The sequence below is a fragment of the Orbicella faveolata genome, unplaced genomic scaffold (genome assembly GCF_042242905.1).
Source record: "Orbicella faveolata isolate gen_17 unplaced genomic scaffold, um_ofav_v1 contig_50, whole genome shotgun sequence".
In the NCBI taxonomy this organism is placed as follows: Eukaryota; Metazoa; Cnidaria; class Anthozoa; order Scleractinia; family Merulinidae; genus Orbicella; species Orbicella faveolata.
Window position 1 is genome coordinate 1,642,360 of NW_028301581.1, and position 8,537 is coordinate 1,650,896.

General features: G+C 35.1%; 1 long non-coding RNA gene across 1 annotated transcript; it reads left to right on the forward strand.

Annotated features, from left to right (window-relative positions):
* Window positions 1-315: 315 nt before the first annotated feature.
* Window positions 316-7,630, forward strand: LOC149095548 (uncharacterized). Its single transcript, XR_016204860.1, has 2 exons — window positions 316-723; window positions 7,535-7,630. It is a non-coding gene; the product is annotated as an uncharacterized LOC149095548 (long non-coding RNA).
* The last annotated feature ends 907 nt before the right edge of the window (window positions 7,631-8,537 follow it).

An 8,537-nucleotide genomic window follows, 5' to 3' on the forward strand; every position in this document is an offset into this window, starting at 1 on the left:
CACACCAACTGTAAAAATCTCAGAAAAAAAATATAATAGGATATTAAAACTGAAACATTAAAGCTAATATTAAAACTAATACAATGGACTACAAACTACTAAGTGTTAGAATGAAAATAGCGTTTATTATTAAATCTTAATAATAAATCTTAATCACTTTCTGAAACAGACGGTGTATTATGGCCTTAATGAATGAAAATTAATCTGTCAATTTTCTGACACTGTCTGGCAGAGAGTTGAATGATGGAGCAGCCATTGATTGATGGCTATTATCCTATCCCTATTGCAAAATTGTGAACACTTCATATGATCCCACACTGATTCTTTTAGTGTTTCTCAATCGTTACGAGGGACACCTTGAATGTATTGAGTGATTTGTCATTGTTCTGTTGTCTTGGAGTGTTTACTACTGGTAGTTTGTACACTATTTTGACCTATACTACATATATTACAATTTTTTGCTTAAAAGCACAAAGCAGTATGTGCACTGCATGTGGGTTTATATGACTTGTATTGAGTCATTTTCATCTCACCCCTCTACTGCAGGCAGCCCTGCTATAATGGCAACAAATGACGATCTCAAGGATGTGCACTATAACAAGAGTCAACTGTATTGGTGTCCACTTCTATGGTGAATTTGATAGAGGGATGGTAGTTGTTGAGGGTTTCAAGGAAAGTTACTGCTGAACTTGAACCAGTTGTTAGTGAAGTGGTTTTTCTAAGGTAATAAGTCTGATGTCAGAATCTGTGAATTGGGTGATGGTAGGGAGCCTCATTTCTCGATAAATTTTATGGTTTAGCTTTCTGTGTAATAGTTAAAACAGGGGTGCCACACCAGGTCAGGAAATGGTCAGGAAAAAATTCTTCTAAGGTCAATGAATTTTTTGTTAATTTAGGGAAAATTGGCATTTTGAAGAAGAGTCAAGGAAAATATTCAGCACGACTGGTTTAATACCTGTAAAAGCTGGAGAAGATTTTGGGTCACTGTTATCTCAACTTTGTTTTTTCCTTAATAAAGAAGGAAAATCTGTTGAAAATTTTAAGTTTAATGAATGGGTAGAAATGAATGAAGCCACTGCTATCTGCTATGTGACATTTATCTGACAGCATTGCAAATCTTACTTTGGGAACATTTGTGGTGATAAGGAAAGCACTGGTATTGAGGAAAGAGTTCCCTAATTTGGATATGTTATTAATATTCCTGAAACTGTGATCAATACGATGTCTTTTAACTACTGAGGATTTAATGATAATAATAAAAAAATAATAATAAACTGATATTTTAAAAGGAGGCCTCCAATCACCTAAAGGTGGTTTCCAGGAGGGTCCTCTAAAAAATACAAGTCTAAAATATACATTAAAATTAATGTTTAAAATACAGAAGTAATAAAAAATAAAAACGTGAGACTAAAACTAAGGTTTTAAACTAGAACTAGGATTAAAAATCTACTTCCAACTAAGGTTAAAATGATTAACCAAGGAACAAGGTAAGACTGAATGGCAGTCAGTGAGGAGAATTACAAAAATATCAGTTATGACACTGGACAAGATAAAAATGAAGGACAATCAGTATAGAGAATTCCAATATCGGTTCTGACACTGGACGAGATAAAACTAAATGACAATCTGTATGGAGAATTGCAATATTTATTCTCACACTTGACAAGATAAAACTGAGCGACAATCAGCATGAAGAATTACAACAATTCTTTTGACAGTGGACAAGATAAAACTGAACGGCAGTTAGTGTGGAGAAGTACAACATTATCAGTTCTGAGACTGGACAACACAAAACTGAATGGCACTAAGTAGAGAGAATTACAACAATCTCAGTTCTGACACTGGACGAGATAAAATTGAATGACAATTTGGATGGTGAATTCAACGATATTAGTTCTGATACTGGACAAGATAAAACTGAACGACAACCTGTATGGAGAATTGCAATATTTATTCTCACACTTGACAAGATAAAACTGGAGGACAATCAGTATGAAGAATTACAACAATTCTTCTGAACACAGACAAGATAAAACTGAATGGCAGTCAGTGTGGAGAAGTACAACATTATCAGTTCTGACACTGGACAACATAAAACTGAATGACAATCAACATGGAGAATTACAACAACATCAGTCCTCACACCGGACAATATCAGTTCTGACACTGGATAAAAAATGAATGACTATCGGTATGGAGAATTACAACAATATGAGTTCTGACAATGGACAAGATAAAACTGAACAACACAATCAGTATGGAGAATTACAACAATATCAGTTCTCACTCTGGACAAGACAAAACTAAAGGACAATCAGTATGGAAAATTGCAATATCAACTCTGACACTGGACAAGATGAAAATGAATAAGAATCAGTAGGGAGAATTACAACAATATCAGTTCTGACACTGGACAAGATAAAAACAAAGGGCAATCAGTATAAAGAATTGCAATATTAATTCTGACTCTCGACAACATAGACCTGAATGACAATCAGTATGAAGAATTACAACATTATCAGTTCTGACAATAGACAAGATAAAAATGAAGGATGAGTATGGAAAATTGCAATATTAATTCTGACACTGGACAAGACAGAACAGAACGACAATCAGTATGGAGAATTACAACAATATCAGTTCTGACACTGGACAAGATAAAACTTTACGACAATCAGTATGGAGAAATACAACAATAGTTCTGATAACAGACAAGAGAAAACTGAACGGCAGTCATTGTGGAGAATTAGAACAATATGATTTCTGACAACGAGCAAGGTAAAATTGAACGGTAGTCAGTACAGAGAATTACAACAATATTAGTTCTGACAATGGACAAGACAAAAATGAAGGATAATGAGTATGGAGAATTGGAATATTAATTCTGACACTGGAGAAGATAGAACTGAACAACAATCAGTATGGAAAATTACAACAAAAGTTCTGACAACGGACAAGATAAAACTGAACGGCAGTCAGTACGCAGAATTACAACATTATCAGTTCTGACTCGGCACAAGATAAAACTGAACTGGAGTCAATGTGGAGAATTACAACTATATCAGTTCTGACACTGGACAAGATAAAAATGAAGGACAATCAGTATGGTGAATTTCAACAATATCAGCTCTGACACTGCAAAAGATAAAACTGGATAAAAATCAGTATGGAGAATTATAACAATATCAGTTCTGACACTGAACAAGAAAAAACTGAGTGGCAGTCAGTGTGAAAAATTAGAACAATGTCAGTTCTGACACTGGACAAAATACAAAATGAATGACAATCGGTATATACCTCTTACTAACCGAGTTTGAGGGCCGTACCATAAGTTACGGACCGAGTTTTTTTCCCCTTTAATTTATGGCTCAAGGGCAAAGCATGCAGGCCATAAATCGAAGGGGAAAAAACGAGGATCCCTAACTTACGGTACAGACCGAGAAAACGAGGTTAGTAAGATATTATATCTCTATTGTGTGTATGACGGGCTCAGGAACGATTTCTATTTAAGCGGAATGCCTTCAAATTTCTGATGCACCTCAAAATCAAAACGAGTCAATTTGAAATTGTTTTTAAGTTGTTAGCATGCTTTAATACACAATTTAGAGTAAAAAAAGTCTTAAATGTTTACTTGCTATAAAAGTTAGGAACACTTGGCGATAAATCACAAAACAGTTTTTCAACAAAACCAGCTTTAAATTTTAGTGTGCCGTACAGGAGAGTACGGCCTGATAAATTGACCAATCACAGCACGTGTACTAACTAAGAGATATAAGAAAGTTAATTACAGCACTATCAGTTCCAACTTGGACAACATAAAACTGAACAACTATCAGTATGGAGAATTACAGCAATATCAGTTCTGACACTGATTAAAATAAAACTGAAGGGGAGACAGTGTGGAGAATTACAACAATATCAGTTCTGACACTGGACAAGATAAAAATGAACGACAACCAGTAGGGAGAATTACATATACAACAATATCAATTCTAACTCTGGACAAGTTAAAACTGAACGACATGCAGTATGAAGAATTACATGAATAGTTCTGGCAATGGACAAGATAAAACTAAATGGCAGTCAGTATAGAGAATAACAACAATATCAGTTCTGACACTGCAAAAGATAAAACTGAATGACAATCAGTATGGAGAATTAAACAATATCAGTTTTGTCACTGAACAAGATAAAGAGAAATGGCAGTCAGTGTGGAGAATTACATCAATATGAGTTTTTGACACTGGACAAGAAAAAATTAAATGGCAGTCAGTGTGGTGAATTACAACAATATCAGTTCTGACAGAGGACAAGATGAAACTGAACAGGAGTTAGTGTAGAGAATTACAACAACATCATTTCTGATACTGGACAAGATAAAAATGAATAACAATCAGTTTGGTGAATTACAAGAATATCAGTTCTGATACTGGACAAGATAAAACTGAACGACAATCTCTATGGAGAATTGCAATATCAATTCTGACACTTTACAAGATAAAACTAAACGACAATCAGTATGGAGAATTAAAAAAAATAGTTCTGACAACGAAGAAAATAAAACTGAACGGCAGTCAGTATGGAGAATTACAGCAGAATCAGTTCTGACACTGGACAAGATAAAACTGAATGACAATCAGTATGAAGAATTACAACAATATCAGTTCTGACACTAAGCAAGATAAAACTGAACGGCAGTCAGTGTGGAGAATTACAACAATATCAGTTCTGACACTGGACAAGATAAAGCTGAACAGCAATCAGTATGGAGAATTGCAATATCAATTGTGACACTGGACAAGATAATACTGAACGACAGTCAGTATGGAGAATTGCAACAATAGTTCTGAAAACGGAGAAAATAAAACTGAATGGCATTCAGTATGGACAATTACAACAATATTAGTTCTGACACTGCAAAAGGCAAAACTTAACGGCAGTTAGTGTGGAGAATTACAACAATGTCAGTACTGACACTAAAGAAGATAAAACTGAATGGCAGTCAATGTGAAGAATTAGAACAATATCAGTTCTGACACCGGACAAGATAAAAATGAGTGACATTCAGTGTGGTAAATTACAACAATATCAGTTCTGATACTGGACAAGATAAAACTGAACGACAAACTGTATGGAGAATTGCAATATCAATTTTGACACTGGACAAGATGAAACTGAACGACAATCAGTATGGAGAATTACAACAATAGTTCTGACAATGGACAAGAGAAATTTGAATGGCAGTCAGTATGGAGAATTACAAAAATAGTTCTGAAAAGGACAAGATAAAATTACACGGCAGTCAGTATGGAGAATTACAACAATAGTTCTGACAACGGACAAGATAAAACTGAACAGCAGTCAGTATGGACAATTACAACAATAGTTCTATTAACGGAAAAGATAAAACTGAACGGTAGTCAGTATGGAGAATTACAACAACATCAGTTTTGACACTGCACAAGATAAAACTAAATGAGAGTCAGTGTGGAGAATTAAAACAATATCAGTTTGGACACTGGACAAGATAATCTGTAAGGAGAATTACAACAATATCAGTTCTGACACTGGACAAAATAAAACTTAACCAGTATAAGTATGGAGAATTACAACAATATCAGTTCTGACACAGGACAAGATAAAACTGAACGACAACCGTAGGGAGAATTACAACAATATCAATTTTGACTCTGGACAAGATAAAACTAAATGAGAGTCAGTGTGGAGAATTAAAACAATATCAGTTTGGACACTGGACAAGATAATCTGTAAGGAGAATGACAACAATATCAGTTCTGACACTGGACAAAATAAAACTTAACCAGTATCAGTATGGAGAATTACAACAATATCAGTTCTGACACAGGACAAGATAAAACTGAACGACAACCGTAGGGAGAATTACAACAATATCAATTTTGACTCTGGACAAGATAAAACTGAACGACAGGTAAAATGGAGAATTACATCAATAGTTCTGACAATGGACAAGATAAGACTGAATGGCAGTCAGTGTGGAGAATTACAACAATATCAGTTCTGACAACGGACACGATAAAACTGAGCGGTGGTCAGTATAGATCATTACAACCACATCAGTTCTGACACTGCAAAAGATAAAACTGAATGACAGTCAGTTTGGAGAATTAAACAATACCAGTTCTGACACTGAACAAGATAAAACTGAATGGCAGTCAGTGTGGAGAATTACATCATTATCAGTTCTGACAGTAGACAAGATAAAAAGTGACAATCAGCATGGTAAATTACAACATTTTCAGATCTGACACTGCAAAAAATAAAACTGAATGACAATTCGTAATGAGAATTACAACAATATCAGTTGTGGCACTGAAAAAGATCAAACTGAAGGGCAGTCAGTGTGTAGAATTATAACAATATCAGTTCTGACACTAAACAAGATAAAACTGAACAGCAGTCAGGGTGGAGAGTTACAACCACATTAGTTCTGAAAATGGGCAAGATAAAACTGAACGACAATCAACATGGAAAACTACAACAATATCAGTTCTGACACTGGACAAGATAGAAATGAATGACAATCGGTATGGAGAATTACAACAATAACAGTTCTGAAAATGGACAAGATAAAACTGAACGACAATCAGTATGCAGAATTGCAATGATATCAGTTTTGACACTGGACAAGTTAAAACTCAACGACAATCAGTATGGAGAATTGCAATAACAATTCTGACAGTGGACAAGATAGAAATGAATGAGAATGAGAAGGGAAAATTACAACAATATCATTTTTGACACTGACCAAGATAAAACTGAAGGACAATCAGTATGGAATATTGCAATATTAATTTTGACTCTGGACAACATAGAACTGAACGACAATCAGTATGGAGAATTACAACAATATCAGTTCTGACAATGGACAAGATAAAACTGAACGACAATCATTATGGAGAATTACAGCAATATCAGTTCTGACACTGGACAAGATAAAACTGAACAGTAATCAGTATGGAGAATTGCAATATCAGTTCTGACAATGGACAAGATAAAACTGAACAGCAATCAGTATGGAGAATTGCAATATCAGTTCTGCCAACGGACAAGATAAAACTGAACGACATTCAGTATGGAGATTTACTATTTAAGTTCTGAGACTGGGCAAGATAAAACTGAATGACAATTAATGTGGAGAATTACTATCTTAGTTCTGAAATGAGCAAGATGGAGCTGAACGAACATCAGCATTGAGAATTAATATTGCAGTTTAGTTGACACTGAACAAGATAAAAATGAATGACATTCCATATGCATGGTGAATTAATCCTTAGGTTCTGGCACTGGCTAGAGCAGGAATTGTTTGTAATAATCTGTTGATCGATTACCGAGATGCTGTTTCGCATTGTAAATGACCTTTTATTGAAAAAAAAACGAATACTCGAGGTGATGGCAAGACTTGGCTAAATGCAGCTTAATAGTAGTGTTCATGAGAAGTATTGAGTATTTTGGCCTGTTATTGACATTGCTCCTTTTGTTTTCCTCTTCGTAGATATGGATGTGTTTCCAGCTTTTTTTTAGATAATATTACCATCCTCTGTTTGCTTTGGAATGTTTTAGGAATAAAAATTAATTTGTGTTTGCTGTACATTGTGGTATTTCTTTTCTGTTACCTTTGCAGCCGTGTCACTGAAAACATTATTTTACGGCTGTAATGATATTTTTGTTATTTTTATAATGATAAGCCATGTATACATCCTGCATAGCAGGTGTAAACGGGGAGGGAATAGGGGGTATCCTTTCGCACGCAACGCTTATGCAGCGCTTTCTCTTGTGTCACTTGTATTTTCTTTGTATATACCAAGTGAATACAAGTGGGATATTCCAATGTATACCAAGAGAAAACGTTACATAACTAGTTTATATTTCATCACTAAGTTAGTTTAGAGGGTTAAGAACTCAGATTAACGAATCAAATTGCTTCATTGCTGGCACAGTATTCCCTAAGTATTGGACCGGGCACTGTCCAGAATGATCCCCCACGATCACTGTTAAAGATTTTCGTTAGTGTTATGGCGTTTCTGAAAGAGCTTGCTTTGATCACACGAAACACTCGTTTTGTTTTCTTTCCAACTCTTTTTCCCTTCTGTTTTGTTTAACATAGGGCGCGAGTATGCGACTAGTCGGCTTTCAATCAGAATTGGGCGTTTGAAGTTTGCAATGTTTCTCCAGTTTGTGATCGTGGCATTTTTCTGAACATTTTCAGTTGCGTAATAAATCCCTTATTAACGAAGCTTGCAATTCTTGTTGCCTAATTACTTGTAGAAATTTATGGACGTCCGGCCCATTAAATCCCAGGCATTCTGGATAAAAGTCAAAGTAAATTTATGGCCACACATTGTTTAAAGAGTTGGGTTTGCTTGACAGTATCACATCTGACAACGTCTCAGATGTTGAGTCTTGTTAGTGAGCTTGCATACAACATATCCAGTCATGAAAAGAGCCCTTAACCATTTTTCACCGTGATTATAGACCTCGCCCCCAATCAGTTTTGT